Source organism: Cnephaeus nilssonii (genome assembly GCF_951640355.1).
Source record: "Cnephaeus nilssonii genome assembly, chromosome: 20".
In the NCBI taxonomy this organism is placed as follows: Eukaryota; Metazoa; Chordata; class Mammalia; order Chiroptera; family Vespertilionidae; genus Cnephaeus; species Cnephaeus nilssonii.
In genome coordinates this window covers 16,766,279-16,789,511 of record NC_137091.1, presented here as the reverse complement: position 1 = coordinate 16,789,511, position 23,233 = coordinate 16,766,279, and the positions used below count along the sequence as shown (strand labels likewise).

The 23,233-nt window shown below is 37.7% G+C and overlaps 1 pseudogene across 1 annotated transcript; it reads left to right on the top strand.

The window, feature by feature from the left end:
• The first annotated feature begins 13,428 nt into the window (after positions 1-13,428).
• Positions 13,429-14,003, top strand: LOC307092405 (ubiquitin-conjugating enzyme E2 D3-like; annotated as a pseudogene). Its single transcript has 2 exons — positions 13,429-13,518; positions 13,735-14,003. The product of its transcript is annotated as a ubiquitin-conjugating enzyme E2 D3-like (transcript).
• Positions 14,004-23,233: the final 9,230 nt, after the last annotated feature.

Genomic DNA, 23,233 nt, shown 5'->3' with positions numbered 1-23,233 from the left:
GTTCTATCAGCTCCAATTTCCTAGACTGTGTGTGTGTGTGTGTGTGTGTGTGTGTGTGTGTGTGTGTGTAAGAAAAGTCACTGTTCTATGTCATAGTCTGTGACTCTAGATAATTATTCCCTACTATTCTACCCAGTGGTGTTATGGCACTATGTTAGAAAATGTTAAGTATCACCGTTTCAAATGTTAAGTATTAACGCCCGCCCCCCCCCCGCCCCGATTTTATACACATAGTGGACTCACAACTATTCTAGAGAAGAAAAATAAACTATGCAAATAAAATCCCCAAACAAACTTTAATAAGGTAAATGGCATATAATTCAACTCCATATACCCTGATAAAACATGAAAATAAAATACAGGGTCATTTTATGACTCATGATGAAGCATGTTAAACTGAGGGTGAATGTTTTGACTTCCCTCCCACCCACCACTATAAATCTCTCAGTATTAAGTCAATGCAATGATCGACTCCTGGTGTGCAAATTGCTTAAGTCATCAAAGAAGGACTATATCATCTAAACCTGAAATAAAGGGAATGTGTGTGGTGGGTGGTGGGCAGAGGAGCGGGGGTCGGAGGACGGGTCCTTCAGCTGGTACAAGCCGATGCACAATTGTTATGAGGCCACTGCTGACATTCCAAACAGCTCAACATCATAAATATTGAAGAAAGTTTGTGTCTATTCCTTGTTCATTGGAGGTTAATACTACAACCTAAATTAATATATGAATTGTGAAGATAATAAGATGATGTGAATAAATTTGCTGCAAGGTCACTGTTTGAGTGGGCGCCTATTTTTGCCTCAACCCTCAAATGATAACTGTGGATAGACTGTGTAGCCTCACCAGTGTAATATTTCACTGACTCCTTCAGTAGAATTATTGAAGCTGATGGAACCCCCCGAATGTACAGACTCCCGTGTGAACACCATTGCGCTGTTTTGTTCATCTGTCTGGCCTACCATACATTTATCTTCTCCTGTCAGCAGCTCTGCTCTGCCTTGGAGAATTGCCTCCTCCCACGTGCTTTAGGGTCTTGGTGGGAAAGGCAATGGAAATGCCTAGATTTTTGTTTTGTTTTGTTTTGTTTTGTTTTGTTTTGTTTTGTTTTGTTATACTTGTGTATCTGAGGCATGGCTGGAAAATCTGATTCTCCTTCACAGACATGTGCACCTGGAGCAGAGAAAGCAAAGACCACATGCCTTGGAGCTGCTTTATCCCAGGTGGTCCCGGATAAGACTTCCCTAATGTCCCATCCCAAACCCCAAACTGCCCAGACACTTGACCCCTGTCCTTACAAAACTGATTCTTCAGCTTTCCTAGGTCTTTTTGAACTGTCCCATAAACTCATATTAACTTTATTTCACTTTATTTTTTCTTTTTATGCTTCTCTCTTCGTTCTTTCCCTTGAATTAGCCACAGTTTCTGTTGCCAATAAACAAAACAAGACAAAATAAAAACAAACCAAAATGGAACAATACTTCAGTGCTTTGGTTGAGAGGCCTTCAATGGGTACTTTATATTTTTATACCACCCACCCTGCAGTACCCTTGAGTTCAGAGGCTTCACTCCAATTTTGATCCCTCATATTAATCATGAGAAGAAGTGGTCTTGTAAGGAAAAAAAGGAATTTCTTTTTACGTGGAATTCTATGTATGTCCCTTTCCTTTACAGATAAAGTGACCCCAGGTTACCTCTTCTGAGTCAGGATAGGGTCCAAAGAGTGTCCCTTTTAATGGCTTCAACCTGAGAAAATGTCTACAACCTGAAGAACCCCGTATCACAGTCATTCTGTGTTCTTTTTCCATCCAGCATTACTCAAATATCTTACACAGATCTATGCTACATAACCAGTCATTTAATTTTAGGCATCAACTGAGGGCCATGAAATTTTACTGTAAAGCTCAGGATGAAAAAATCAGATTTGTATGAAGAGGACAGGATAGATCCGAGTTTTATACTATGTACTGACCAAAAAGACAAGACTGGACTTTATAACAAATGATATCTAAAAGACACTCTATTCTAGAACAATAAATATATTATTAAAAAATAAAGTCTATTACTTTCTTTTTTAAAATATATTTTATTGATTTTTCACAGAGAGGAAGAGAGAGGGATAGTTAGAAACATCGATGATAGAGAAACATCAATCAGCTGCCTCTTGCACAACCCCCACTGGGGATGTGCCCGCAACCAAGGTACATGCCCTTGACCAGAATCAAACCCGGGACCCTCCAGTCCACAGGCCGACGCTCTATCCACTGAGCCAAACCGGTTTCGGCTACTTTTTAATTTTAAATAAAATATACAGTTTTCCATATTCATATCTATTTTATGACATACCAGTGGGAGCCATAAGATTATTTTTTGTAAACATTTAAAATGTCAATATTTTGGCACATTATTTTTTAATATGTCATAATACAGATGTTCACTATTTACAGAACTGGGGGCCTTCATTCTCAATAGCAGTGAAATATCTCATGAACAATGTTATTGGAACTAAATATTTAGGCTGAAGAATGAGTCCTTTGGCTATATCTTTTACACATGGATTTTAGTACCTAATATTTAGCTGACTTGGCTCAGGGATTTCAAGTTCCGTGTGCCAGTTTATTTAATATTTTCTAATGGTCCTTTTAAAAATTGACTGATAGTGGCATTTTACTAAACATTTTTTAAGGAAAATATCATGCATATATTAGTAAATAATAATTTACATGCCTCTATGAACCATTTAACCTCCATCACAAGCTTTCAGAGGTCCAAGTTGGTCAAGTTATCAATGACCTTGAAAAGAGAAAGAGATTTCTGTGTCAGCGATTTTCAACCTTTTTCATCTCATGGCACATATAAAATAATCACTAAAATTCTACAACTCACAAAAAAATATATTTTTTGCCAATCTGACAAAAAAATTAGTATAGCTGATTCATTCACACTGAACAGCTATTGTTATGTTGATTATTGTCATTTTTTATTTTACAATCTAAGGGAAAAGAGGTCAGTATCCCTGACTAAATAGTCAGTTATTGCATGTTTTAAAAATTCTTGCAGCACACAGGTTGAAAATCGCTATTGTATGTGAATGTGGATAGAATGTGAATTAGATATTATTAAGTTACTAGAAGCCCGATGCACGAAGATTCGTGCTAGAATGGGCCTTCCTTTCCCTGGCTGCTGGCACCACCTTTCCACTCTAGCCCAGCCCCAGAATACCTCTTTCCGCTCTGGCCCCACCTTCCCACACTGCCCACAGGCCCTGAGAGACCAGGGGTGGGGCGGAATGCCTGTGCCGTCGCATGGCGACGACGCAAGCATCCCACCCACCCCCGGGTCACTAGGCGCCTGTGTATGCAAATTAATCACCATCTTTGTTGGGTTAATTTGCATATCACTCCTGATTGGCTGATGGGTGTAGTGGAGTGATGGTTAATTTGCATGTTTCTCTTTTATTAAGATAGGGAGGCCTGGGCAAGGGGCACAATGTCAACTAGATGACTCAGGATGGACATAGCTCTGACACAATATTTTTAGGGAGGGCTTTTAACATTATGTGTTTGAAGCAATGCTAGGATTTTTTAAAGATTTTTGTAATAAAATCAAACATCATCTCCATTGCATACTACTTTCTGCCTCAAGTATTATATTCCTTTTATTCCATGTAATCATTTGTGCAAACGTTTGTTCCTCCAGTAGGTTTTCAGTTCTTACTCAGCTTTGAATTTCAGGCCTTAAAATATGCTTCTTCATAAGTCAGTGTCTGAAAGCTTCTACTGAGCCTCTGTGTTCATCTTAAAAGTCACTGTCTCAAGGAAGACTCCCCTGATTTCCCCACGGTGTGCCGGGCCATTTTTTCATATATACTTATAGCCCCAGATGCCTTCCTTTTATTTAGTACTTTGCAATTACATATTTATTTATGTGCTTTCCTTCTCCAGGCTGTAAGCTCCAGGGACACAGGAAATTGATCAGGTGGGCCTTTGAGTTCAATTTCCTGAACTCAGCCCTGACACTGACTCATAGTAGGTGTACATGAAATACTTCTTAAAAGAATAAAAAAACAAATACATAGGCAGTGCTGAAATCAGTTTATCATTGCCACATGTAATAGATGTGGTTTAAAAGTTATAGCATTGTGTTGAGCCAGATGTGCTTATAAAAATGCTAGTCTCCCAAACACATCACTGAGGAATCTACTCTGTACCCGCCTCCTCATGGAATGTTCACAGTTATAAGTAATACATTTGAGTCAGGAGGGCATGTCTACACAAGCAGATCTATTTTTTATTTATTTGTTCTCTCCCACTGGAAATAAAAGAAAGGGCTTCTGTCATTCTTTAACACACAACACAGTAACTCCAGCACGCTGCTGCTAGGTTAAGATCCTGGTTGACGATATAGGTCAGTGCAGCTTGTGACAGCAGGCGCTCAGTCCAGGGGATACATCAACACTAGCATCTCATTAAGCCTAAAGAAAATACATTTTATCCTAGCCATCTTCTCACTGAATGTTAAATACAATGGCTTCTTCTAATGAGAATAATTTGCAGCTGGTATCTGTATCTATCTATCATCTATCTGTCTATCTATCTATCTATCTATCTATCTATCTATCTATCATCTATCTACCTATCTTTTATCTATCTACCTACCTACCCACTATCTATCTGTCTATATCTACCTACCTATCTATTTATATTTATCTTCTATCTTATCTATCTATCATCTATCTATCTATCCATCTTGTAGCTTAAATCTTTATGAAGAAAACTTATTCTTCCATTTGAGGACATTTACAAAAATAAAATGAGGACTATCATTATACATGATTACATTATGCCAAATAACAATGTAAAGCTTTGGTGAAAGTACATGTGCATTAGATAAGACTTTCCTTATATCTCTGTTAAAATTTACCTCCATCTAAGTCTAATTAACATGTTTTAAAAAGTGACCCTCATGGCCATTTCACTCATAATTCTTTATCCAATAGACCTTGTTTGAGAGTTCCCTTGAAAGGTACAAAGCATGTCAGATAAATTAAATAAAAGGAACCGATGCAGATTAAGAGTGATGTACCTTCTGAGCCAGAATGTTTAATTTCACTAAATATTATTTCCCATCTTCATGATCACATTATATTGAAATGCTGGAACTTCAATTTCCTCTACCATGTCATTTAAGAAAACCTTTGTTTCCTTTGAGCTCTTAAGGAGAAGTTAGCTTTAAATCACACTGACTGCACCCCTGGAAATTTACATATGTTGAAGAAATAAAAGCCTTTTCAAGAGTTACCAAGGGGCCTGGGAGGCCTCAAAGGAGTGTTAAGACCTTGAATTTAATGGGAGCTGCCTGAAACACAAAACACAAATCTTCCCCGTGGAATACTAATGGCTTTTGTGTACAGTTCCATTTTCATGTGACTTTTTTAAAAGTCCAGGAGCAGCCTGTGGATAAAACAGCCTTTGTGCTGGTGACTGAGAAACACAACCCCAGCATTGAGGCAAAAAGGCAGCTTTCCATAGGTTATCCCTACATAATGCAATTTACACTGTAACGATTAGGAAAGCTTTGCAAGTCCAAAAAACAAAAATATGAAAACTGAATTTCATGAATGTGCATCATAGGTCTTGAGCTGAGAATCAGATTTCTATGAAGATTTATTCAAAAGAGCATTTTAAATATCTAAAACATAGTTCTGAGTTTGGTCTTTGATATCTAACAGTGGATTTATTCAAAGTTATATTTTTATTTTCTCTTAAAGCCACATTTTTACTTTATTTTCTGAAAGATATGCCTGGTTTTAAATATCAACAGGATTTATAAAAGAGTTCAAAAAGTTCAAGGGATGCTGATTTCCTAAGATGACCTTTATCATGCCCTCATAATAGATATTTTTATATAATGCACATGTCATTAAATGATCCAGAAAGATGACAGGAAGCCAATAATGTGCTAAAAATTCTTAGTGATGTTTCTTTTGGAGTCACTTGGGGGTTTAGGAAAACCCAGAAGCTCATAAAAGTTTCAATGAAGAATCCACAGTGGTGCAAACAAGCCCTTCAATCCTTGTTCTCAAATCTGGCTGCACACTTGTATCATTTCAATAGTTAAAAAAAAAATAGAGATGACTGGGACCAGCCTAGATAAATGAAATAGGAGTCTCTTGGGCTGCACTATCCAATACAGTAGCCACTAGCCATATGATGCTACTAAGCACTTGAAAAAGTGGCTAGTGGAATTAAGATATGCTGAGTGCAAAATACACATCTAATTTCAAGTATCTACTGTAGAGCCAACAATCACACTGACAAAGATTCTCTCTCATTTTTTTTGTTAATCCTCACCCAAGGATATTTTTTCCATTGATTTTTTTCTCTTTTTTTAAGAGATAGTGGAAGGGAGGAGGGCCATCATACTCGGCCCCCTTCTTTGGCCTGCCAACCCCAGTTTCAGTTAAAATCCTGCTAAGTTAGTTTTGCTATAATTACCTCCACCCTTGATGCCTGATTAAGCTCCTCATCTGCACCATTGACAAGAATCCTGTTAGACCAATTTAGCAAGTACCCCCTAGCCTTGATGGCTCCACTTGGTAATTTTCTATCCTCTGACCCATTCTCCTTGGCTATAAATTCCTGGTTGTCTTCCTTGTATTCAGAGTTGAACTCAATCTCTCTCCCCTATTGCAATAGTCTTGAAGAGTATCTGTCTTATCATACCAACTACCCAGTGAATAACATATCTTTAACAATATAATATAATATAAAATATGTCAATAATTTAAATATGAATTGCATGTTGAAATATTTAAAAATATATGTATATATTAATATAAAATGAAAAAAATAAATAAAATGAATATAACCTGTTTCTTTTTACCTTTTTTCTGAGGTGGCCATGAGACAATTTAAAATTACATATTTGACTTGCAATATTTTTATTATATAGCAGTGCTCTAGGGGTAGAGGCAGGGCATCAGTAATTTAGAAAAATATTTCACGTGATTAAATGTGCACCCAGGATTGTGACCCTTAACCTTTAATCTAACTAACACGGGGGAAAAAAAGTATATTATACAAATATGTAACCACACAGGGACTTCATTTCTTTACTTCAGGCTAGCTTTGTCCAGTCTAATAGCACAACTGCTTCCTTTCCACATCCCTCTACCTTGGCACAGACTGCATTTCTACTCCCTTAATCATTAAGCCCTCAGGACAATAGGTTCTGGTCAGCATCAACCCATCTTTAACACAAAGTATCAGCTCTATTGACCATAAAAAGAGAGTTTTGGACCAACTAAGGATCATATCTTCATCTCAGTTGTGTTTCAGCTGCAGAGTCACCAAAGCAGAAGGACCCCACCAACCACAACCTCAGGAAACCAGACAGGACAAGGCCATGGCTGATATCAGGACCTGACACATTGACCAGCTACTCCCTACCTACCCCCTGGAGGACCATAGGAGCCAGGTTTTAGAGCATCAGCTCACTTGTATCTCTAGGTTGGAGCCATTTCCTTAAATAAACTTTTATTTTCTTTGCTGCAAACTCCTGTTAGCCTTTTTAGTGGGCTTTGATGTACACAGGCAAATGAACCCCTTCATTTCAGTAACAAAAATGTTACATATCTTAATGTGTGACTGGCACAGTTTTACAAGCTTTATGCTCATTAACTTGTCATAGCAACTGTACATGACAAAGGTGATTATTGTCCCATTTTATGCATGGTAAAATGAGGTGGATAGTGACAATGTCCTTGCTCAAAGTCAAAGAGCAATGAAAAGAAGCACCAGAATATGAAGTCAGGCAGTGGGACTTGAGTTCATGTTTTCCAGTATTATATTACTCCCTACTACTAGAAATATTTAAATAAAGATTAGGTTTATTTAATTTTTTCTTGAGCAATATCCTATATAATAAAAGGGTAATATGCAAATTGACCCTAACAGAATGACCGGAATGACCAGTTGCAATGACGTGCACTGACCACCAGGGGGCAGACGCTCAATGCAGGAGCTGTCCCCTGGTGGTCAGTGTGCTCCCACAGGGTGAGCTCTGAGCATGGGGAGCGGGCCTAAGCCGGCAGGTGGACATCCCCCGAGGGGTCCCAGACTGCGAGAGGGCACAGGCTGGACTGAGGGACCCTGCCCCCCAGTGCACGAATTTTCATGCACCAGGCCTCTAATACATACATATATATATATATTTTTTTTTTCTCCTCATGAGAGTATATGTGTGCGTATATGTGTGTATATATATATACATGTATAAATACATATACACACACACACATATATATAGTGTTGTCTCTATTTTACCTATATGCTCAGATAAATCTTACTTGCCCCAAAGTCACTTCAGACTTCATCTCATGTATGTGTTTTATAAGGTTTGGCCTGATAATGTTATTTTTCAATTTTCTGGTTTCCTTAGCATTATAGCAGATGAACTATTTCAATAGACTTCTGCTTTATGTATACTTTAGTTTAAACCTGTATTTTCATCTGATTTAGATCATGTGACTCACTGATAAGGGGGCTAGTGAATCAACCAGTTCAGAGAATCTTCACTGGGGTGCTGAGTAGGAACATGGGGTAAGATGTTGGAATTGTCAAATACAGAGGTCAATCTGTAACAGATTGGCTATTAAGATATCCTCTAATACCACAGTACTATCCTCATATAATTACAAAACTATCTTAATTTTTTAAAAGAAAAATATGTGTGTGATATAATACCCCTGAAATCTGAATGCAGAAATAGTGAACACACAAGGATTTCTCACCATCCTCCACCACTCATTTTATGTTATCATTATTCCAAATGTTGCTGAAATATTGAGAAGAGAAACAAGATTATGCAAAATAAATGATAAGACTCATTTTTAGAATATCATTATAAGAATACCTTTAGATGTTGACTGTCTTTAAAATACATTTTAGGTGGAAGTATATTAAGTATATTGAGTTAGAATCAAAATTCATAATGCTGAAGAGATTAAGAGGTATGCTGTTTGTTTTTAAATATAGTTCTTTTCTTTTGTTTTCAGCTCTCTGTTTGAACTCTCCTATCAGTGTATCTAGATGTCTCTGTTTGCAGGTTCAGTTCTTGGACTGAATAGTATCAGCATGGGACCATGTGCCGGGATTGAAAGTGCATTAGATTTGGCACCAGCGGGTCATAATTGGTTGACTTCTAAGTGACCTTGGGCATGTAACTAAAACTCTATGAACTTTAATTTTTTCATATGTGAAAAAAGAAACATATTAATTTTTTACTTGTATCAATTAAGTGAAGCTGGAATAAAAATCATTGAGCCTGGCCACTGTTGCTCAGTGATCGAGCATCGACCTATGAACCAGAAGGTCAGGGTTCTGTTCCTGGCCATAGCACATGCCTGAGTTGCAGGCTCGATCCCCCATAGAGGGTGTGTAGGAGGCAGCTGATAAATGATTCTTTCTCATCATTGAGGTCTCTATCTCTCTCTCTCCCTCTCGCTCCCCTCTCTCTGAAATCAATAAAAACATATTTTTAAATAATAATAATAATTGAACATGGTGCCAAGGCCAGTGTAGATCTTTAATGAAATTAGAAGTTCCATTTGCCCTTTATTTCCTTCTGTCCCTATAAGAAAGGATTCACTTTATCAGATCCACTAGCTATTCACACAAATGCACACATATGAACACACACATACTTCAGTCAAGTGAAAATTACCCTGATGACCAACATGGTACCAACATAAGTTCTACCCTATGATATTGCCAGAGGACAATTCCAACACCCATAATATAATGAAAAGCCCTCCTCCCTTTCCATAAGCCATCTCCTCACTCTGCCCACAAATAATCCATATTCTGAGCTCCTAAATGAAGACCAAGTCATCCCTACTCTTGTCTGTGTACCCTGTCAAACTCTGCAAGATCTGGCCCAACAAACTGTGGTTCCTATTCATGAAAAAGTATCCCATGGCAGAGAATTTTCACTTATGACCATTCATATTTTCCTGAATCCTACATTCTCCTGTGCATCTCCTTTCTTTCTAGTATCTAAATTCCATTTGTGTACATATTAACCAACTTATGTAAAATTTCCCCTAAATGATTTAGTCATGAATCCTGACCAATTGATTTAATGAACTAGAATATTTTCTGGAAGCTATAACTCAGAATAAAGAGCCTGGAAAATCAGAAAATATTCTGCCATCTCTTTCCTTATAGCCTAATGCCAGAACTATCCTTATTACTAACTATAGAAGATATAATAGAGACTTCTAATTGCCTAAAAAAGCACATCTTTCATGGGTCAAAAATTTTAGCTAGGCATATACACCTTATTCCTTAGACTCCTTTCTGAAATTTAGGCTGATCTTTTGTTGGCTGGTGGTTCTGATGGTACCACCCAAGGTCAGTGCTGTGGCTGCAATTATCTGGAGATTCCATTTGGACTGATGGTGCAAATTGAATTTACTCATATGTCTGGTTGCTATTTGCAGTCATCAGAGTCTCTGTCTCTGTGTTGTCCCTGTACATGTGTTCTCTCAATATCCAACTGTCCATCCACATTGCCCAACACAAGCCTGGGTTTTCCCAAGGACCTCTACAAAAGAATTTGGTAGAAAGTAATGTGCACCAGCTCCTGACTTCTGTATCAAGATAATTGGCCTACTTTTCCATGAGTTCTGTCCATGGCCCACCTGGTGTAACCCAAACATGGTTGGGACTTAGCTTAAATAATGAAGATGATGCTTGGCCTGTGTATGGCTCATCAATAACTCAAAAAAAGCCAGACAGTTAAATGACTGTTGGAGTACATATCACCCACTGTCCTGGTCTGTTTAACTCAGAACAATTACATGGGAGAGACAATTATTTCCTTTGTTCTTTAAGGTGCTGTATTGCTGAGTCTCAACCTCCCTCTTCCCTCCCCACTTCCTGAAAAAAGCAGGTGGAACACACATCAAGCATGAATCCCTATAGTAGCTAACATGAAGATGAAGCATGATAAATTTCAATTTTTAGTATCTGTAACCTAAAAACAAAATATAAAATAGACAACCCAATTAACAGAATGAGAATAAGAAATATTTTTTTATCCAAATAGCCCCACAAAAGTTGAGTGGTTTATAACAAAAGTGAAAGGCCAATAAAGTTATTTCTATGAGGGAAAACAACAGGAGGGTTAAGTCTTGGTCTTGATATAAACACCAATATCTATGAATATTGAAATAAAAAAGAAAGCATAATGATGAGCTATACATCCATCTAATGACAAATGCAGAACCACCATGCTACCACTAAAACCTTAAAAAAAACTATTGATCATTAAGTGAATTTTACCATTTTTTTTCTGCACTTAGTTGTATGCACTGTGTGGGCAAAACAATTGCAATTTGTAAGTTTTATAGGATACTTGAAGGAGGAGTTAAGAGATAACATTTGAATAGCCCATAAAACTTAGCCATTCCCGCCCGCTGGGGGATAATTACCTGTGGTTACTGAGTAAACTTCACTAGAATTTTGAGTGGTTTGGGTAATAGTCTTCAGGCTGCTCCTAGAAGGTGGAAAATGGGGAAGAAGATCAGGAAATCCTCCCTTTCACATTATTAGCAACTTCTAAATCATCTCCAGAGGCCAAATACATTAAATCTAGTCCAACTGATGCATCTACGAGGAGAAAATGTCCAAGAGAGAGGGGAAAGAAAAGGAAGCATGGAAACAAGATGAGCATGTGTCTTAATAATGAACGTAGAAACCCGTTCATCTTGTTTGATGGTTTCTTGTTCAGTGCTGACCACTAGCAGAGAGGAATCAATTTTTTCTCACTCTCATAAAAGCCATTATGAAAATATTTTCTAATCTATTTTTTGTTCATTTAGAAGCAATTCCATGATTTTAAGCACCAGTTCTCTGACTCATGGTGTTTCCTATTAACTCTTCCCTGTTGTGCTTTTTATCTAATTATCTCACCCTGTCACCTATGTTCCAGTTTCTAATTTTGTTTTCACACCTCACTGGATACCCAAGAGTTTCTGGCAGTAGAAGAGTTGGGTTTGCACTAAAAGTGTCCTAAAACAGGAAGGGATTCATAAACTCTGAAGTGCAAACCACTCATTCTACAGATAACAAAGCAAAGTCTTAACGAGAGGGAGATCCTAGTATAACATCATGAAATAGGTGTGGCTGAGGGAGGGCCAGTTAGTTACCAGGGCTAAAAAGATTATTAGGAGGGTGATGGTATCACCATGTGGCCTCTACTGGCCTTTCCTTACCTGGCCTTTTTTCCTTGGCAGCATAGCCATGAGTATAATATGTGGCAAAGATATCTCAAATATGAACATTCGAGAGAAACAAACTCCTTCAGGCCTATTTTGAAGAAAAGTTTTGGCTTTTACTTTTCAATAGGTTGAAGTGATTAGAAGATTATGGCTATGATTTAAAATGGAGGCCTAATTGTCCTACGAATAACTTCAGTTGTTACTTATTTTTACCTAACTAAAGCCTTTCCTTTTACAGAACCTCTTCTCCAGTGGGGCTGCCTCAAACTATTCTGGAACTGTTTCTCCTTTCCTTTAATTTCTAGGAGAGAGGGAACATTTATTACTTAGGTGACAATAAAATAAGAATATTGCCTGCCTCTGGATGGTTCTTCAGTGTCTCCTATGATTCTTCCAAGGCTTTTGTATCAATAGATAGTATATTTCTTTGAGCCAGAAGCCACGTTGTATATATACTATTGACTTCCCCATAACTCATGAGTGGAGTAAACTTACATTCACTGAATTCTTCTAATGTTCCACTCACTATGTCAAGTATTTCATAGGTAACATTTCATTTGATCCTTAGGAAAACCCTTTGAGGGAGGGCTTATTACCCCAGCTTCACATAGAAAGGAACACTAAAGCACAAATGCTAGCTAAATGAAGTTCTCTAAGAACTAAAATTTAGTAAACAGCAGATTAACCAAGCACATTTGTCCCCTGACAGTGCCATTTTCATTAAATAGTGTTGGTTGTACTTACTACTTGCACTAAAGTAGAAGTTTAATAAACTCCTGACTATAAGAATACTTAATATTCTTAGAAATTAGAATATGTAAGAATATATGTGTATGACATATATCAATGTGTGTATGTCTTTGTGTATTTATGATTGTGAATCATGTGTATATGCATGATTTCAAACTTTAGAGAAGTCTTGCTTCTGTCTTCCTGGATATTCAATTATTTAATTAGTAATTATGATTGTCAGCATGATTGGCGTCTTAATCTGCATTTTATAATTAATTTATATATCGCAAGAGAAGAATGTACTCAGGCAAGGATGCTACACGTTGCCCAAGAATCGTTTGCAAGGCATGACTCAACACAGGGTCTATAACATAGACACTATATGTTCTACAGGTCCAGTTGGGGATGATATGTTTCATTGGCAAGCCACAATTATGGGACATAATGACTGGCCATATCAAAGCACTGTATTCTTTTTGACAATTCATTTTCCTAGACCAGTGGTTGGCAAACTGTGGCTCACGAGCCACATGCAGCTCTTTGGCCCCTTGAGTTTTTAGCAAAGGCCAGCTTAGGAGTACCCTAATTAAGTTAATAACAATGTACCTACCTATATAGTTTAAGTTTAAAAAATTTGGTTCTCAAAAGAAATTTCAATTGTTGTGCTGTTGATATTTGGCTCTGTTGACTAATGAGTTTGCCGACCGCTGTCCTAGACTATCCATTTGAACCATCTAAGGTTGTATTTACAACAAGAATTTATCACCCAAATATTAACAGTAATGGCAGCATTTGCCTCAATATTCTAAGATCACACTGATATCCTGCATTAACTATTTCTAAAATTCTCTTATCCATTTGTTCACTGATATGTGATCCAAATGCAGATGACCCCCTAGTGACAGAGCTTGCATGGGTCTATAAAACAGGCAGAGATAAGTACAACAGAATATCTTGGGAATGGACTCAGAAGTATGCTGTGTGAGGCTACCTTGAAGTCAGAATAACCTGCATTATAGCTGGAATAAACTTTTAGTTACTGTTAAAAACTTCAGGCCTTCAGTAATTCTAAACAAGAATAGTATGCAAGGCATGATTCCACACAGAGTCTATAACAGACACTATATTTGGAAAATGTTTCCTAAATGAGATGATGGCCATTTAAAAAGGAAAATATTTTAACCATGAAAATATATTGGATGAATGTGAGAAGTAACTCTCACAGAAATATTTTTCTTTTAGCGGATAATGTTGACTGATTATTGTCTGTAAACAGGCAACAAAAATGAAGCTTGCAAAAAGAAATGGATCTCTCCAAGAGAATTATTTTAAAACCCTCACCATTTGTGTACCCATCCAATGCACATATTCAAACATGTTCAAGCATATTCATCAATTAATCTTAAAAGCTGTAATATTTTATGGGCAACTTTATTTAACTATAATATGTTTTGCACTTGCAAGTTGAGATGTTAAAGACGGTCTTAGTGGTCTTATTCTGGGAGGAGAAATAAAATAAATTAGAACATTCACAGTAGGGGCTTGGAGGTTTTAACATGCAAGGCAGAGCTTAGTTTAATTAGATACGGTACAGCATCAAACCTTTATGAAGAGAATAGGAGTCAAATCTATCAATCCCTGGACAAAGACTTCCCTCAAGCAAATTTTTAAAACCAGTTCCCATGATCATAGATGATCTCATTTCATAGTTAATTTAGGAAGGATAAAAATTAGGAATATTGAATTTGGGCATGAGTGAAATAAACACTATCATTCGTTAGCAGGCAGCATTTGAGGGGATATGTTGAGAAAGCATTGCAAATTACATACCTCTTCTTATCTAATGTCACTGTCACAGATTATCTAGGATTTATAAACAGCAACCTAATCTGTAATGTATGGTAGTTTCTTCAAATTGCATTAATAACAATGTTTTGCTTGTATATATCAATTTATCATGTATGCATATTATACATGTACATTATTACATGTATATAATCAATTAATATTTAATGTCAATTGCTTGAAAATGTATTATATAACAATGCTTTCTTTATTAAAAGGGACTCTCCCCACCCCGCCCAATCCATTGCAAATATTTCAGGAATTTTTTTATTATTAGACTAGAGGCCCGGTGCACGAAATTCGTGCATAGAGGGGGGTTGTCCCTCAGCTCAGCCTGTACCCTCTCCAATATGGGACCTCTCAAGGGATGTCCGACTGCCCGTTTAGGCCCGATCCCGGTAGGCAGTCGGATCCCTAAATGGGCAGTCGGACATCCCTCTCACAATCCAGGACTGCTGGCTCCCAACTGCTTCCCTGCCTGCCTTCCTGATTGCCCCTAACCACTTCTGCCTGCCAGCCTGATCACCCCCAAACCACTCTGCTGCCAGCCTGTTTGCCCCCAACTTCCCTCCTCTGCCGGCCTGGTTACCCCTAACTGCCCTCTCCTGCAGGGTTGATCACCTCCAACTGCCCTCCCTTGCAGGCCTGGTCCTTCTCAACTGCCCTCCCTTGCAGGCCGGGTGCCTCCCAACTGCCCTCTCCTGCTGGCCATCTTGTGGTGGCCATCTTGTGTCCACATGGGGGCAGGATCTTTGACCACATGGGGGCAGCTATATTGTGTGTTGCAGTGATGATCAATCTGCATAGTACTCTTTTATTAGATAGGATAGAGGCCTGGTACAGGGGTGGGGGCCAGCTGGTTTGCCCTGAAGGGTGTCCCTGATCAGGGTGGGGTTCTCTTGGGGCGTGGGGTGGCCTGAGCGAGGGGCCTGTGGTGGTTTGCAGGCCAGCCACGCCCCCTGGCAACCCAAGCGGAGGCCCTGGTATCTGGAATTTATTTTCTTTCTACAATTGAAACTTTGTAGCCTGGAGCAGAGCCATGCCTGGGGCTCCCTCCAAGGCTGGCAGCCATTTGTGTTGGGGTTATAATTGAAACTTTGTTGCCTTAAGCGGGTGGGCCCGGCCAGGGTGTGTGGAAAGCTTTGCTTCCCCTGTTGCCGGTGGCAACCCTGGCCTGCTCTCTCAAGCTCCATTCTGCCGCCATTTGTTTGAATTTGTTTACCTTCTATAATTGAAACTTTGTAGCTTGAGTGGAGGCTTAGGCCTCGCCAGGGCAGGCGGAAAGCTTGGCTTCCTCTGTTACTTAGGAAACCTTGTTCTCTGTGGCTGTAGCCATCTTGGTTTGGGTTAATTTGCATACTCGCTCTGATCGGATGGTGGGCGTTGCTTGTGGGCGTGGCTTGTGGGTGTGTCGGAGGTATGGCCAATTTGCATATTTGTCTATTATTAGATAGGATACCATGTGAGTAACAGGCAGGCACCAGACCTAAGGTTATGTACTTCAATTGTAAGTTCCTTTGAATAGTGGGCTTTCTGCCAAAATCAGAACCTGGGAGAGCTGGGAGCTTAAAGGTGGGACATCAGAAAACCAATATTCAAGCAGCTAGAGAGGGTGGGTTTGAAGAAGTGACATCTCAAGACTCATTGATTTGAATGGCATTTCTATTGTTTATTTTGCTACTTTGCAAGCCTAACATTAGGTTCAATTAGAAGTGCCTTCTTACACATATACTTAACCTGCTCTAGTTGGATATCTTTCATTCCAAAAATGTTAATATGCCCCGTGTTCCAATGCACCGACCGCTGCACCCATCTTACATGAAGTATTTATTCACTAGTCATCATTCAACGCATCTCTGCTACGTCTGAAGCAGTCCGTGCTGCAAGCGGGAGATGTGAACAAGTCAGATGGAGACCCAGCCTCTGTCTCACAGCCTGGTGCACAGCCCTGGTGCTTGTTCAAGTCAAACAAAGGGAAAGGTGCACCAATGCTGAGGAAGACATAGAAGGAGCATCTTCCCTAGACTCTGGGGGTTTGTGGAGGGCTGTGTCTAATATAAATCTTCTTAGCCACTACCGTATTGTTTTAGTTTCAGTACGCACCACCCACAGAAGTGAAATTCACTTACTCTTAACCTTTTGCTCATTTTCAATGTTGGTTTATTAACTCTATAGACCTCTCTCTCTTCTCTCTCTTTCTTCCCCCCTCTCTCTTTTTCTTCCTTTTTCTCTTTTTAAACCAGAGACTTAAGGATAAACTATAACTTTTATGTGGACACATAACCATCAAAGTAATGTGCTGCATTAATGCGGACACACAACCATCAAAGTAATGTGCTGCACCTGACTCATAAGGTGCAAGCAACACACTGACTGTGAGTAGAAAAGATGTAAATGTCACATAAGATATTTTTAAAAAAATATATAAAGTACTGTATTTTCTGGCGTATAAGACGACTGGGCGTATAAGATTTTCCTGGGTTAAAAAGTCATCTTATACGCCGTAAAATACGGTACATGTTGCTAATAATATGGTCTCAATACATACATCAAAAGAATTATAAAGTACCGTATTTTCCAGCGTAAAAAGTCATCTTATACGCCGTAAAATACGGTACATGTTGCTAATAATATGGTCTCAATACATACATCAAAAGAATTATAAAGTACCGTATTTTCCACCGTATTTTTAACCCAGGAAAATCTTATACGCCCAGTCGTTTTATACGCTGGAAAATACGGCATCATAGGGAATATAGTCAATAATATTGTAATAACTATGTATGGTGTCAGGTGGGTACTAGAAATATTGGGGGATCACTTTGTGAAATGTATGGTTGTCTGGCCACTATGCTGTACACCTGAAACTAATACAAAATAATGTTGAACATAAAGTGTAATTGAAAAATAAAATTAGAAAAGAGATGGGGTTTATGTTCCTTCCCCTTGAATACAGCTTCCACCTCGTCTTTTTGAGATTGTCACTCTTGGAATCCAGCTACCATGCTGTAAGAAAATCCAGCAGCCAAAGGAGATGCCATATAGATGTTCTCTGGCTGATAGCTCAGCTAAGGTCCAAGCCAATAGCCGGTATCAATAACCAAACATGTGAATGAAGACGCTTCCAGGTGATTCCAGCCCCTGGCCTTTGAATCTTCTGGTAAGGCCCTGACATTGTGGAGGATAAACTAGCTATCTCTGCCAAGCCCAGTTTTACATAGTGAGGGACAATGAAGTGATTATTGTTGTTTTAAAGCACTATATTTTGGGCTCATTTGTTATACTGTAGTAGTTACTGGAATAGACTCCAACAGTTATCAATCCTAATGGTATCTTTGTGGTAGTCATTCTCCAGATTTGTCCTTAGCATTTACCTGGGCCTTTCCTTTTCCCTCAAGTTCTTCTCTTCCATGACTAGAAGTGACTAAGAACACATGACTAAATGCAAAATGGGATCATGGTTTGGACCATGGGAAAGAAAAAGGGATATTAGTGGAAAAGCTGGCGAACTTTGCATGAAATCTGTAATTTAGCTAATAATATTGTACCAATATTAATTTTTGGTTTTGATAAGTGTACTATGGTCATGTAAGTCATAATTATGAATTATGGAAAACTGGGTGAAGGGAATATGAGAATGCTGCATTATTTTGTGCAAATTTTCAGCAAGTCTAAAATTATTTTGAAATAGAAATTAAATAATAACAAGAACAGCATACAAAATGATGACAATAGGTATGAAAAAATATAAAAATATATATAGCATATCAATGTTCAATGGACACCAATTCTTACGCTCTCCTCCCTGAAAAAATCAAACAAACTGCTGTTCTGAAAAACAATGGTATAGATACAGATAATTTTACCAACAGGCCTGATATAACCCAGTTGGTTTGTAACAATGTCTTACCCCTATGTGTGGATTCAGCATTACTTCATAATCATGAGAATATGCTGTTTTCCTGTGATTGTTGTTATAATTTTAGTGTATACTTCCTTTATCAAGGTGAGCAAAAGTTGCAACATCACTTTAAATAAAAGTGAATAGCACAAATTTCTCAAATTGTTTCCTGACAATTGTCTTCTTTAACAATAATTACATGTGATACGTTTTTGGCCCATGTGAGGCTAGTACGTCACTGAAATAATACTTGTGTGAAACATTTCTACATTAAGCATTACCTACTGTTCTGGAATAATAGATTAAAACGGTAGCTGCTACCAGGAATCTCTGCACGCTATCCAAGTTTCTGGCTTATTTCAGCAGATGCTTTCATTTTTAAAGACTTATTTGGAAGGAAAGTGGAAGATACATTTTAACAGTAGATTTTTTTGAAGTCATAAAGTTATTTACAAGTTATTCTTATAATATATCCATGGACGTTTCAGTCAAGCATAAATTTTATCTTCAGGATGAATACTTCTGTTGCCAAAAACTCATGCAATGATATGATTTTTACACAGTGATCCATTTAAAGAAACAGTAAGGACTGGAAGTGTTATAATTAAGTAAAAGTAATACTTTCTGAATTTATATGCATCATGTATAATTATGTGTTTAAAGGTCTGACAATCTATAGGGCAAGAAAGATCACACATGTATGTCTTAGACATGTATGTGTGTCTTATCCTCACCCATTACAGTGTTAACCTCTATACTTCCCAGAAATCAGTTTTAAGTGGACTCTTAGGCCTGGTTTGATTATTGAGAATATTGAATTATATACTTTAAATGGGAGAACTATATAATATGAATTACATCTCAATGAAGCTGTTTAATATAACAGTTAAATAAATAATTTACATAATAGCTAACTACTAAACCAAGATAGAGGTTGATTTTTGTAGCTTGCTTATTAGACTTGCCCCATGATAATGGTGAAAACAATGGGCCCTTATCATTTTTAACATCTTAATAAGAACTGTTGATGCAGTGCAAAACTTTGAATCTTTGTGTATGTGTTGTAAAGATGTTCTCTATGTAGTGCACTGAATTGTTTTTCCTTTTGCTAAACTTCTACCCAAAAGGTGAGAGAGTAGAACTTGCCCTACATGTTCTGCTTGAAATTAGTAGGTAGACAAGTTTGTTTTCCATTAAATTGAAGGGACACTAACTTACTAATATATGTCTTATTTATAAGTGTGGAGCCTCTCTGGAAAGTCTCTTTCATTTCATTTTGTTTATTCCACGAAATAGAATTTCCATATATGAAGAGAGAATGGTGGCAGTGGGGAGGAGAGACAAGAAAAAAAGAAAAAACAAGCTTGAGATCATAATAAACCAAAGCCAAGAAAAGTGATTTTACTCTGGGAACCAGCAACATTTAATGAGAGTGAAGCAAACAACCGGATGTTAGACAAATGGAGCATATAGGAGAAAATAAAAAATGAAACTTGATAAAAGAATAAAATATAGGGCTGTGATCAAAGAAAACAGCTTTATAAAGCAAGCAATACTTGATTTTTTGTATATACCCTTAAAAGACAGAAAATACATTAAAAAATGTAGTCAAGCTGTAGTAGTAGATCGATGTTTTATGAATATGCATCTTACAATAAATATTCCATTCTATTTCATACAAATAGAAAATGGAGTTGCTAATAAATAACCATGATTTAACTCCTTGTAAAGCAAGGCTCCAAAAGAAGAAAAAAATGATTATTTTGTTTTTATTTACACTTACAAATAATATCGCTATAAACTAATTTTAAGATAGACAAAAAATTCAAAGTAGTAATTGTGATGCAGATTCTGCATAATTGTAGTCTTAATGATTTCAAAACTTTTCAATTAATCCCCAAATTAGCCAATTTGAGAAATGTACTAAAACTCAGTATTTCTCCTAAGAGGGTTTTACAGACTTAGCTAATGGACATTACAGATAAAGCTTTATGCATGCCATGGCAATGTGGGGAGCATGGTAGGATTTTAGGAATTGTTATGCATTTTTAATGGTACCAAATTCTATGCCCAGATTAGCTTTGGTAAGCACTATACCATCTCTAGGCTGTTTCTTCTAAAGTGCTTTCTATGGACTTTACATTTATAATTTTATTTCTAGGGAGCTAAAAACATTAGTACCTAATCTCAGTTATCATGTAAAACATTCATTATGTAGCAAAATTATGTATCCTAGAAAATGAAAAAAAATAGCTAGAGACATTTCCTTGTAAAATGGTATTCTCTGCATTTGGCTGATTCACTGTATACCTTTCTACCTACTCTCTGTGCTTTTTCATTGTACAGAAACTACAAAGTACAAACACAATTTAGAAATTAGTTAATGGCTTTAATTTTATACACACATATATATACATATATATATATGCATGTGCATGCATATATAATGTAATACACATGTATATGCATATATAATGTATGCCTACTTTAAAATTAATATATGAAAACTATATAACTATAATGTAATTATATACTCACCATTCTTATTATGTGCCCAATAGTATTCTTTGCTCTTTACATATATTACTTCATTAACTTTCACCACAGACTCTCCATTTAGGTACCCTTACTTTGCCCATTTTTTTTAAGAGACCTAAGAATAGAGGAGCTAAATAAATTGCCCAAGGTCACACAGCTGCTAATGAGAGCATTGGGATTCATACACTGATCACTTTATATAAGTCTAGTCTGTAAAATCTGCCACCTTTCCAACCATTGAAGCATAAATAAAATGTCTGTATATGAAAATACAATGTTACCCCTGTTGCTAACCTATTAGACAATTACTCTATTCATTTTCTTTAGCACACACATACAACTATATTTAGAAATAAGGATGAGATACATGTATACATTATAAGGATTTAGGATTTAAGAGAAGTCTGAAAGAGAGTGGGGGAATGCAAGAATTGCTATCAACTTCTTGAGGAAATGCTAGAATTGAACTGTGATGAACTAGATTCCCAAGCTATTGAGAGTGAATGAGAGCTTTGGAGTGGATGTGGGGATACCTTGTTCATCTTGCTTAGGATCTCGTATGGCACAGGTACTGAGTTGACATGTGAGTGGGAGTAGGAAAAGAAAGAAGATAGGGAGCAAATGGAGAATGGAAATGTGTTTTACCTGCCAGCTGGAGTGGCTCAGTTGGTTGAATGTGGTTCCTTCCTATGGACCGAAAGGTTGCAGGTTCTATTCCTGGTCAAGGCATATACCTGCGTTGTGGGTTTGGTCTCCAGTTCAGGAGCATATGGAAAGAAACCAATTGATGTTTCTCTTTCTCATTTATTCTTTCTCTTTCCCTCTCCCTCTCCCTCTCCCTCTCCCTCTCCCTCTCCCTCTCCCTCTCCCTCTCCCTCTCCCTCTCCCAGCATGCCCTATGTCTTTCCAAACTGCAATTAAGATGTTGATGGGCAGAAGTTGATATCTATAGTTCTTTTAAATCCCATTATGTTCAATGCAATGCAATGCAAAAATCCATGCAGAGACATTCTTTCCTAAAGAGAACATTTACAATCTGGTGTGTGTGTGTGTGTGTGTGTGTGTGTGTGTGTGTGTGTGTGTATGAGTGTGTGTGTGTGTGTGTTTATGTGTGTGTGTGTGTGTATGTGTTTTACAGATGTCCAAAGGATCTGCTCAACAATTACTAATGTGGTATAATTACTCTCATCATTTAGATAAGAAAGGGGACCCTTGGGATTGTTATATGAATTACCGAAGGCCACACAGCTCCCTGTTAGACTTTATACCTGGTCTTCTGGTTTTAAAACGTATAATCTTTGCTAGGGTGTAGAGCAGGCGTCCTCAAACTACAGCCCGAGGGCAACATGCGGGTGTTTTTGCCATTTTGTTTTTTTACTTCAAAATAAGATATGTGCAGTGTGCATAGGAATTTGTTCATAGTTTTTTTTTAAACTATAGTCTGGCCCTCCAACGGTCTGAGGGACAGTGAACTGGCCCCCTGTTTAAAAAGTTTGAGGACCCCTGGTGTAGAGTAAGCCTCATCCCTCCCCTTGACTTAATAACAGATCATTCAACACTGGTTTTTAAAAGTCTTACTTTTTCCCAAACTTGGGTCTGATATTTTAAATAGTTTTGTTTTCAAGAAAACTTACAATCTCTAACCCTTTCTATACTCACTGGCCATATCTGAGTTTCACAAACCAATACAGTTAATCTCTCTATGAAAATCCCTTATGATGTGTTGTCACAATTTTTTCCCACTCACAGTATCGGTTCAAACAGCTTTTCAGAGATAACTGCAAGTCAGAGGAAAACCTGAGTCCTTTATGGCTAATCCTTCTCGCGGCCTCATCGTTCACTCTATTTTTAGCATCCTTCAGTTCAAATGGCTGTCTCCCTCTGACATCTACAGTGGCTTCCAGCTGTCTCTGGTCTCCCAAGGGGCCCTG